Consider the following 11,708-nt stretch of genomic DNA (forward strand, 5'->3'; position numbering starts at 1 on the left):
TATAGTGTAGTGGTATAGTAGTGTATAGTGTAGTGTATAATAGTGTATAGTAGTGTATAGTGTAGTGTATAGTGTAGTGGTATAGTAGTGTATAGTGTAGTGTATAATAGTGTATAGTAGTGTATAGTGTAGTGTATAGTGTAGTGTATAGTGTAGTGGTATAGTAGTGTATAGTGTAGTGTATAATAGTGTATAGTAGTGTATAGTGTAGTGTATAGTGTAGTGGTATAGTAGTGTATAGTGTAGTGTATAATAGTGTATAGTAGTGTATAGTAGTGTAGTGGTATAGTAGTGTATAGTGTAGTGTATAGTAGTGTATAGTGTAGTGTATAGTAGTGTAGTGTATAGTGTAGTGTATAATAGTGTAGTAGTATAGTAGTGTATAGTAGTGTAGTGTGTAGTGTAGTGTATAGTAGTGTAGTGGTATAGTAGTGTATAGTGTAGTGTATAGTAGTGTAGTGTATAGTGTAGTGTATAGTAGTGTAGTGTATAGTAGTGTAGTGTATAGTGTAGTGTATAGTAGTGTATAGTAGTGTAGTGTATAGTAGTGTAGTGTATAGTAGTGTAGTGTATAGTGTAGTGTATAGTAGTGTAGTGTATAGTGTAGTGTATAGTAGTGTAGTGTATAGTGTAGTGTATATTGTAGTGTATAGTGTAGTGTATAGTAGTGTAGTGTATAGTAGTGTAGTGTATAGTAGTGTAGTGTATAGTAGTGTAGTGTATAGTGTAGTGTAGTGTAGTGTTAGTGTGTAGTGTATAGTAGTGTAGTGTAGTAGTGTAGTGTATAGTGTAGTGTAGTGTGTTGTGTAGTGGTATAGTGTAGTGTGTAGTAGTGTAGTGTATAGTAGTGTAGTGTATTGTAGTGTAGTGTATAGTGTAGTGTATATTGTAGTGTATAGTGTAGTGTATAGTAGTGTAGTGTATAGTAGTGTAGTGTATAGTGTAGTGTATAATAGTGTAGTAGTATAGTAGTGTATGTAGTGTAGTGTGTAGTGTAGTGTATAGTAGTGTAGTGGTATAGTAGTGTATAGTGTAGTGTATAGTAATGTAGTGTATAGTGTAGTGTATAGTAGTGTAGTGTTAGTAGTGTGTGTATAGTGTAGTGTATAGTAGTGTATAGTAGTGTAGTGTATAGTAGTGTAGTGTATAGTAGTGTAGTTGTATAGTGTAGTGTATAGTAGTGTAGTGTATTGTGTAGTGTATAGTAGTGTAGTGTATAGTGTAGTGTATATTGTAGTGTATAGTGTAGTGTATAGTAGTGTAGTGTATAGTTGTGTAGTGTATAGTAGTGTAGTGTATAGTAGTGTAGTGTATAGTGTAGTGTATAGTAGTGTAGTGTATAGTGTAGTGTATAGTGTGTAGTGTATAGTAGTGTAGTGTATAGTAGTGTAGTGTATAGTGTAGTGTAGATTGTAGTGTATAGTGTAGTGTATAGTAGTGTAGTGTATAGTAGTGTAGTGTATTGTAGTGTAGTGTATAGTAGTGTAGTGTATAGTGTAGTGTATAGTAGTGTAGTGTATAGTAGTGTAGTGTATAGTTGTGTAGTGTAGTAGTGTAGTGTTAGTGTAGTGTATATTGTAGTGTTGTAGTGTAGTGTATAGTAGTGTAGTGTATAGTAGTGTAGTGTATAGTGTAGTGTATAGTAGTGTAGTGTATAGTAGTGTAGTGTATAGTAGTGTAGTGTATAGTGTAGTGTATAGTGTAGTGTATGTGTAGTGTATAGTTGTGTAGTGTATAGTGTAGTGTTATGTAGTGTGTAGTAGTGTAGTGTATAGTAGTGTAGTGGTATAGTAGTGTATGTGTAGTGTTAGTAGTGTAGTGTATAGTGTAGTGTATAGTAGTGTAGTGTATAGTGTGTAGTGTGTATAGTTGTAGTGTATAGTAGTGTTAGTAGTGTAGTGTTAGTAGTGTAGTGTTGTAGTGTAGTGTATAGTAGTGTAGTGTATAGTGTAGTGTATAGTAGTGTAGTGTATAGTGTAGTGTATATTGTAGTGTATGTGTAGTGTATAGTAGTGTAGTGTATAGTAGTGTAGTGTATAGTAGTGTAGTGTATAGTGTAGTGTATAGTAGTGTAGTGTATAGTGTAGTGTATAGTAGTGTAGTGTATAGTAGTGTAGTGTATAGTAGTGTAGTGTGTATAGTGTAGTGTATATTGTAGTGTATAGTGTAGTGTATAGTAGTGTAGTGTATTGTAGTGTGTGTATAGTAGTGTAGTGTATAGTAGTGTAGTGTTAGTAGTGTAGTGTATAGTAGTGTAGTGTATAGTGTAGTGTTAGTAGTGTAGTGTATAGTGTAGTGTATAGTAGTGTTGTGTATAGTAGTGTAGTGTTAGTAGTGTAGTGTATAGTGTAGTGTATATTGTAGTGTATAGTGTAGTGTATAGTAGTGTAGTGTATAGTAGTGTAGTGTATAGTGTAGTGTATAGTAGTGTAGTGTATAGTAGTGTAGTGTATAGTAGTGTAGTGTATAGTGTAGTGTATTGTGTAGTGTATAGTGTAGTGTATAGTAGTGTAGTGTATAGTGTAGTGTATAGTGTAGTGTATAGTAGTGTAGTGTATAGTGTAGTGTATGTAGTAGTGTATAGTGTAGTGTATAGTAGTGTAGTGTATAGTAGTGTAGTGTATAGTGTAGTGTACTAGTACAGCCACGCCGGTAGTGTGCTGGAGAGTAAATCCACTACAACATTTGCAATCCAGATTCGTGCAGAATTCCTCGGTTTCGTTTCATCATCATCCTGCACGGTATCCACGCCGCAGAATTGTGAGACCCGCTGGTCACCACCACGAGCGAAAACGTTGAGAAACGGGCGCGATAGTTTATTTATATTTTTTGTTAATTTTTTTTTAAATAATTACACCCAAAGTGCGAGCCAGTTCCGCCTTTATTTCTGTGTGAGGGTTTTCTGTGTTTTCTGTGTGTGTGTTCTGTGTGGGTGTTCTGTGTGTGTGTGTTTTCTGTGTGTGTGTGTTCTGTGTGTGTGTTTTCTGTGTGAGGGTTTTCTGTGTGTGTGTTTTCTGTGTGTGTGTGTGTTTTCTGTGTGTGTGTGTTCTGTGTGTGTTTTCTGTGTGTGTGTGTTCTGTGTGTGTGTTCTGTGTGTGTGTTTTCTGTGTGAGGGTTTCTGTGGTTTTCTGTGTGTGTGTTCTGTGTGTGTGTGTTCTGTGTGTGTGTGTTCTGTGTGTGTGTGTTCTGTGTGTGTGTGTTTCTGTGTGTGTGTGTTCTGTGTGTGTGTTCTGTGTGTGTGTTTCTGTGTGAGGTGTTCTGTGTGTGTTCTGTGTGTGTGTTCTGTGTGTGTGTGTTCTGTGTGGTTCTGTGTGTGTGTTTTCTGTGTGTGGTGTTCTGTGTGTGTGTTCTGTGTGTGTGTGTTCTGTGTGTGTGTTTTCTGTGTGTGTGTGTCTGTGTGGTGTGTTCTGTGTGTGTGTTCTGTGTGTTCTGTGTGTGTGTTCTGTTGTGTCGTGTGTGTTCTGTGTGTGTGTGTTCTGTGTGTGTGTGTTCTGTGTGTGTGTGTTCTGTGTGTGTGTGTTTCTGTGTGTGTGGTTTCTGTGTGTGTGTTGTGTTCTGTGTGTGTGTGTGTGTGTTTCTGTGTGTGTGTTCTGTGTGTGTGTTCTGTGTGTGTGTGTGTTCTGTGTGTGTGTTCTGTGTGTGTGTGTTTCTGTGTGAGTGTGTTTTCTGTGTGGTTTCTGTGTTTCGTGTGTGTTCTGTGTGTGTGTGTTCTGTGTGTGTGTGTTCTGTGTGTGTGTGTTCTGTGTGTGTGTGTTCTGTGTGTGTGTGTTCTGTGTGTGTGTTTTCTGTGTGTGTGTTTTCTGTGTGAGGGTGTTCTGTGTGTGTGTTCTGTGTGTGTGTGTGTTCTGTGTGTGTGTGTTCTGTGTGTGTTCTGTGTGTGTGTTTTCTGTGTGAGGGTGTTCTGTGTGTGTGTTCTGTGTGTGTGTGTGTTCTGTGTGTGTGTTTTCTGTGTGTGTGTTCTGTGTGTGTGTTCTGTGTGTGTGTTCTGTGTGTGTGTGTGTTCTGTGTGTGTGTGTGTTCTGTGTGTGTGTGTTCTGTGTGTGTTTTCTGTGAGGGTTTTCTGTGTTTTCTGTGTGTGTTCTGTGTGTGTGTGTTCTGTGTGTGTGTTTTCTGTGTGTGTGTTCTGTGTGTGTGTTTACTGTGTGAGGGTGTTCTGTGTGTGTGTGTGTGTTCTGTGTGTGTGTGTTCTGTGTGTGTGTGTTCTGTGTGTGTGTGTGTTCTGTGTGTGTGTTTTCTGTGTGAGGGTTTTCTGTGTGTGTGTTCTGTGTGTGTGTTCTGTGTGTGTGTTTTCTGTGTGTGTGTTCTGTGTGTGTGTGTGTTCTGTGTGTGTGTGTGTTCTGTGTGTGTGTGTTCTGTGTGTGTGTGTGTTCTGTGTGTGTGTTTTCTGTGTGTGTGTTTTCTGTGTGTGTGTTCTGTGTGTGTGTTCTGTGTGTGTGTTTTCTGTGTGTGTGTTCTGTGTGTGTGTTTTCTGTGTGAGGGTTTTCTGTGTGTGTGTTCTGTGTGTGTGTGTGTTCTGTGTGTGTGTGTGTTCTGTGTGTGTGTGTGTTCTGTGTGTGTGTTTTCTGTGTGTGCGTGTTCTGTGTGTGTGTTTTCTGTGAGGGTTTTCTGTGTTTTCTGTGTGTTCTGTGTGTGTGTTTTCTGTGTGTGCGTTTTCTGTGTGTGTTTTCTGTGAGGGTTTTCTGTGTTTTCTGTGTGTGTTCTGTGTGTGTGTTTTCTGTGTGAGGGTTTTCTGTGTGTGTGTTTCTGTGTGTGTGTTTTCTGTGTGTGTGTTCTGTGTGTGTGTGTGTTCTGTGTGTGTGTTTTCTGTGTGTGTGTTCTGTGTGTGTGTGTTCTGTGTGTGTGTTTTCTGTGTGTGTGTTCTGTGTGTGTGTGTTCTGTGTGTGTGTTTTCTGTGTGTGTGTTCTGTGTGTGTGTGTTCTGTGTGTGTGTTTTCTGTGTGTGTGTTCTGTGTGTGTGTGTTCTGTGTGTGTGTTTTCTGTGTGTGTGTTTCTTTCTGCGTGTGTTTCAGCTCCCTAACTCCGTGTTGGAGAGAGAGAGGAGGAGAGAGAGGAGAGGGAGAGGAGAGAGAGAGAGGAAGAGAGAGGAGGAGAGAGAGGAGGGAGAGGGAAGGAAACGAGTGCACGATAGTGAGCAGCTCTCTAGAACGACTCACTAGCGGGGAGAGGGGGGCGGGGGAGAGGGGGGCGGGTGGGGGGCGCGGGTTTTTGGGGGGAGGGGGGGGGGCTTGGGGGGGGGCGTGTGGGGGAGGGTGGCGGTTTTGGGGGGGGGAGGGGCGGGTGGTGGAGGGGGGCGGGTTTTAGGGGGGGAGGGTTTTGAGGGGGGAGGGGGCGGGTGGGGAAAGGGGGCGGGGGGTTTTGGGGGTGGGGGAGGGGGCGGGTGGGGGAGGGGGGCGGGTTTTAGGGAGGGAGGGTTTTGGGAGGGAGGGTTTTGGGGGGGGAGGGTTTTAGGGGGGGAGGGTTTTGGGGGGGGGGCAGTGGAGAGGGGCGGAGAAAATTGGTGCAGGTCTTTGCGGGGAGGGGGGGACACCTCCCAACAGAGGCAAAGATCCCCCGTATAGCCTTCGCAGACTGTTGGGGCAAGTGCCTATGGCGAGCGCTGACGACCAAGGCATACCGATCGGAGGCAGGGAGACCAACACGACGGCCGACCGCCTTTGTTTCCCCAATACTGTGATGTTGATTCCGCACCGCACCAGGCACTGATTTAAGGGTTGAGTCGACCTAGGGGAGGTCCGGGACCGGTTCAAATGCTCGCCGAGCCACGAAGTGGCGGTGACGTCACCACGGCGCCTGTGCCAGGCTAGGTGCACGTTGAGGCCACGTGAAGCGTCGAAGGCTCGCTGCTGGAAGGTCACGTGACAGCCCCAGCAGGTGCCGTGGTGACTGAGATGACTGTCAGATGCACCACCTGTGCCAACTTGCTGCGTTTTAACCGACCGGCGTTCCGCTCGTTGCTGTGAGCGTCGCTCCTCCGCTATTGCTGGATGGTGACTGCCTCCAACTGTCCAGTAGCAGCGTCATTCACAAACCTCCTCCTCCACAGAGGCCAATCTTGACACCGCTGGTACCGATGATTGGAAAGTCCACTCAGCTCCACGTCCTCCTGTCCCCCATCACTCCATCTCTTCTCCAGCGTGTGTCGAGCCCAATTATCCCCCTCTACGCACCCAAACAGAAGCTGCTTGGGCTATGCGGTGGCTGGGCATGCGGTAACTGGACATACGGTAACTGGACATACGGTGACTGGGCATACGGTGGCTGGGCATGCGGTGACTGGGCATGGCTGCAGGCTACATGACCCAGCCAACGCAGACTTGCCTGCCGGAGGAGTTCACCGATGGGACTGTATTCAGACGCTGTCTTTCCGACAGACCTGTTCTTCACCTGAGGACGGCTACTTGCGTTGTGGCCGAAACGTCGTGAGAATTGTATTTTATTATGTTGAATTTTTATTATTTTATTATTTCCCTTCTACGTGACTTTACCGAAAGAACCGAGAAGAAAAAAAAACGATGGGACTGTGTCCAGATCTTTCAGGGATCTGTGAGCTCCTCACACAATCCGGTCTTGGTTAAACCCCGGGCGTGTATCGTAGGTGGGCAGTGCCAGCCTGAACGGTTTCAGCTCGCGACGATGTTCCTTTGAAGAGGCGGCGGGGGGGGGGGGGTCCACGTTTTGCAAGCCGAGACAAGGGAGAGGGCATGACTGTGGTTGAGAAGACCTCGGGGGGAGCTTCGTAGGGACCGACAGACAGCTTCCACACGCAGCCTTAAGTAACCGATGAAAGAGATAATACTGGTAGGAACCTCCTGGTTACATCAGCCCACAGGGGATTATTGTGTTCGTCGTGTAGGGAGGGGCTGGGTGGGGAGGGGCTGGGTGGGGAGGGTGGGGAGGGGCTGGGAGGGGAGGGCGGGGAGGGGCTGGGTGGGGGAGGGTGGGGCTGGGTGGGGAGGGGAGGGTGGGGCTGGGTTGGGAGGGGTGGGGAGGGGCTGGGTGGGGGAGGGTGGGGAGGGGCTGGGTGGGGTGGGTGGGGGCTGGGTGGTGGGTGTGAGTGGTGGGGCTGGGTGGGGAGGGGCTGGTCACCCCGTGGTGCCCTTATAAAACTCAACGTTTAACCTACTCACGCCGGCTTGTGCCCGCCCTCACAGTCGGCCATATTTGCGGAATACACCACGCCGCCGTTGACCCTGCAGGCCATTGACCGAGCAACCCAACGTTCCTACCAGCTCCCTCCGTAGATGAATGTGTTGGCATCTTGACTCGTGTTGGAGTCGTAGACCTGCGGCTGTTAAACCAGAGCTGGTCATGAGCACGCTGCCCAGGTACTGGGAACTCCTCACCAATCTCTCTCTACAGTCGCCCCATCGCATAATGCACGGGCATAATATGACTTTGAGACCTCTCCCAACCATCTACACATTCCACAAGTAGTGACTAATCCCATATCTGCATTTGCCATAAATATGCTAAATTCCTCTGTTCAAATGTAAATTCCTTTGTCAAGGCGCTCTCCTCCTCTAACCCAGCTGAAATATACGCTGCCAAGCTTGGTGGTGTTCATTCGGACGCTGTCTTTCCGATAGCCCTGCTCTTCACCCGAGGGCGGCTGCTTGCGTTGTGGCCGAAACGTCGTGAGAATTGTATTTTATTATGTTTTAACTTTATTACTTTATTATTTCCCTTCTACGTGACTTTACCGAAAGAACCAAGAAGATTAATCCCTGCAGTCACGAAAGCTTTAAATCGAAATTCAACGGGGCAATGTTGAGAGATAGGTCTGTCGGAAAGACAGCGTTCTTCACCTGAGGACGGCTGCTTGCGTTGTGGCCGAAACGTCGTGAGAATTGTATTTTATTATGTTTTATTTTTATTACTTTATTATTTCCCTTCTACGTGACTTTACCGAAAGAACCAAGAAGATGAATCGCTGCAGTCACGAAAGCTTTAAATGGAAAATTAGCAGGTCATCAGCGTGCACATAACATGGCTGGGCCAATTCGGGAGCCATCCCTTGACCGCACTGTGGCACCATGCAGCCTTCCAATTCATTATCTGTACCAGATGGGAAAAATAAAAAAAACCCACTGGCACATCCACTGAAGGCGTTTTCCAATGATGTGGTCAAACATATGGACCAGAGGACATCCCAGTCGCATCCCAAAGCGGACAGGAAATGGCTCACTCCCAACCACGCAGCTACACCCGGGGCCTGCCAACTATCACGAAAGTCTTTAATTACAGACGCGAAACTAAACAATGAATGATTGAGAGCACGAAGAGCAACCCAAAGCCTCGACCTATTGATGGTATCGATTATGATGATGAGGAACGCCACGGTGGCTAGATGTTGACTACCTCGCCTGGTATGCAGGAGGTCGTGGGTTAGATCTAAACCCTGACGCCTGCTGTATATTTGGTGTTTGCGTGTCTCTCTCTCATCATCACGGTGGCAAGGAGATGTTGACTACCTCACCTGGTATACAGGAGGTCATGGGATTGATCTAAACCCTGACGCCTGCTGTATATTTGGTGTTTGCGTGTCTCTCTCTCATCATCATCACGGTGGCTAGATGTTGACTACCTCGCCTGGTGTGCAGGAGGTCGTGGGATCGATCTAAACCCTGACGCCTGCTGCTGTGTATTTAGAGTTTGTGTGCCTCTCTCTCACCGCGTTCGCGTGGATTTTTCTCCGGGTCCCGCGGGGTTTCCCCTCCACATTTAGAATCAACATCACGCGATTTTGAGTATTCGCCTGCTATACATTTCCACACGATAAGCCACTTCGCTGAGCTATTATCATTTGTGGTCAGGCCGCTTTTGAAAAAGGGCTCAATAGCTCAGTGGTGGGCCTTACCTGTTCAAATAAAAAAAAAGTTCAGTAATGTAGTAAGTTTATTTGGTCAATAAAGGCGAGATGTAGGTCCTGTTGCAATTCCATACAGACTCTGCATATCCCTTCCCACGCCACTCACAACTAAAATGTGGCCAACACCACACACACCCGGCCGCCTTTGTCTTCCCAGCGGTGATGCTCAGCACACTGCGCCGGGTACTCGTTTAAGGCTGAGTCGACCTAGGGGAGGCCCGGGAGCGGTTGAAATATTCGCCACTGTTATCGGTCGTAGGCGGAAATCGAACACGGGTCAACGGGTCCGTAGCGCAGTGCGCTAACCACTGCGCCACCGCTCGCATACACAAACACATCAATAGTGACATGCACATACAAAAACATAGATCCCCCCCCCCCGTATAGCCTTAACAGACTGTAGGGGCAAGTGCTGTTAGCCAGCACCTCTGAAGAACGGAACTGTACACGAGGGGGTGGGTGGCCAGCACCATGCCCGACCGCCTTTGTCTCCCCAGTGGCAATGTTTACACACCGCACCAGGTACTCATTTGAGGCTGAGTCGACCTAGGGGAGGCTCAGGACCGGTTCAGATAATCGTCACTGGGTGTTGGCCGTGAGTGGGGATCGAACCCGGGTCGCCGGGTTCATAGCGCAGCGCGCTAACCGCTGCACCACCGCTCCCCACTCGCATACACAGACACATCAATAGTGACATGCACATACACACATCCTGACACACACATCCTGACACACAAACACACACACATCAATAGTGACATTCACATACACACATCCTCACACACACTTAGACATCAATACTGGCAGTCATACACACTTGCATATCCACACACGTCATTACTGACAGTCAAAAGACAAAGACCACCCGTATAGCCTTTAGCAGGCTGTAGGGGCAAGTGCTGCTAGCGAGGCGCAGCACCTGTGAAGGCCGGCACGGCACACGAGGGGGTGGGTGGCCAGCACCACGCCCGGCCGCCTTTGTCTCCCTAGTGGCGATGTTTACTACACACCGCACCAGATACTCATTTGAGGCTGAGTCGACCTAGAGGAGGCCCAGGACCGGTTCAAATAATCGTCACCGGTGTTGGCCGTGAGCGGGAATTGAACTCTGGGTCGTCGGGTTCGTAGCTTCGCTTCCTGTCCCCATATACAAAATCTATACCGAGTCACACGTACACACAAAGACAAAGATCCCCCGTGTAGCCTTAACAGACTGTAGGGGCAAGTGCTGTTAGCGAGTAGCACCTATGAAGGCCGGCACGGTACACGAGTTGGTGGGTGGCCAGCACCACGCCCGGCCGCCTTTGTCTCCCTAGTGGCGATGTTTACTACACACCGCACCAGATACTCATTTGAGGCTGAGTCGACCTAGAGGAGGCCCAGGACCGGTTCAAATAATCGTCACCGGGCGTTGGCCTTGAGCGGGAATCGAACTCGGGTTGCCGGGTTCGTAGCGCTAACCGCTAAACCACCGCTCCCTGTACAAAGATAAAGACAAAGATCCCCCGTGTAGCCTTAACAGACTGTCGGGGCAAGTGCTGTTAGCGAGTAGTAGCAGCACCTGTGAAGGCCGGCACTGTGGCACACGAGGGGGTGGGTGGCCAGCACTACGCCCCGGCCAGGTGTGTAACGGTTAGCGCCTCTACTCAAGAGCGTGAGTCACATGGCCGCCACGATCATCGTCATCATCATCAGGGGGTGGAACTTGTCCGAGTAGCACGTCCGGCAAAGGAGACGGAGCGAAGGGAATCGAAAGCTTGTGTGCAGGTGCCGGCCTTGGATTGTTACATCGCAGCGGGGAGCGGTGGCGCAGCGGTTAGCGCTACGAACCCGGCGACCCGAGTTCGATTCCCGCTCACGGCCACCAACAACAGCGACGATTATCCGAACCGGTCCTGCGCCTCCCCTAGGTCGACTCGGCCTCAAATGAGTACCTGGTGCGGTGTGTAGTAAACATCGCCACTGGGGAGACAAAGGCGGCCGGGCGTGATGCTGGCCACCCACCCCCTCGTGTGCCGTGCCGGCCTTCATAGGTGCTACTCGCTAACAGCACTTGCCCCTGCAGTCTGTGAAGGCTACACGGGGGATCTTTTGTTACATCACAGGATCTCATCCTATATTTAGGGGCTCAAGGCGCGCTCGAAAACATTGCTAAAAAGCGGTGACAAAATAGAGTCGGAATCAGGATATTTATTTATACCGGAGAAATCCGATGAGCGATAAAGCTCTTGTTCACCGATGTCCACTCGGGCCGATGAATGGGCACACACGGGGGGAGGGGTGGGGGTCATGGAAGGCCTCTAGGGGAGCGAGGGGAGGGACGAGGGGTAGGGGAGAGGAAGGGAGTGGAGGTGAGGCTGAGAGAGAGAGAGGACCGGGTGGAGGTTCAGGAAGGGGACGGTGAGTTTGGGAGGCCTTCATCCAGCAGTGGAGTGACCACGGTTGATGATGATGGATGGTGGTGGTGGTGATGATGATGGTCGTGATGATGGTGGATTATGGTGATGATGATGATGATAGTGGTGATGATGGTGGTGATGATGGTGGCAATGACGATGGTCGTGATGATGGTGGATTATGGTGATGACGACAGTGGTGATGACGGTGGCAATGACGATGATGATGGTAGTGATGATGGTAGTGATGATGGTGGATTATGGTGATGATGACGACAGTGGTGATGACGGTGGCAATGACGATGATGATGGTAGTGATGATGGTAGTGATGATGGTGGATTATGGTGATGATGACGACAGTGGTGATGACGGTGGCAATGACGATGATGATGGTAGTGATGATGGTGGATTATGGTGATGATGGTGGATTATGGTGATGATGG

The sequence above is a fragment of the Lampetra fluviatilis genome, chromosome 56 (assembly GCF_964198595.1).
Source record: "Lampetra fluviatilis chromosome 56, kcLamFluv1.1, whole genome shotgun sequence".
NCBI lineage: Eukaryota > Metazoa > Chordata > Hyperoartia > Petromyzontiformes > Petromyzontidae > Lampetra > Lampetra fluviatilis.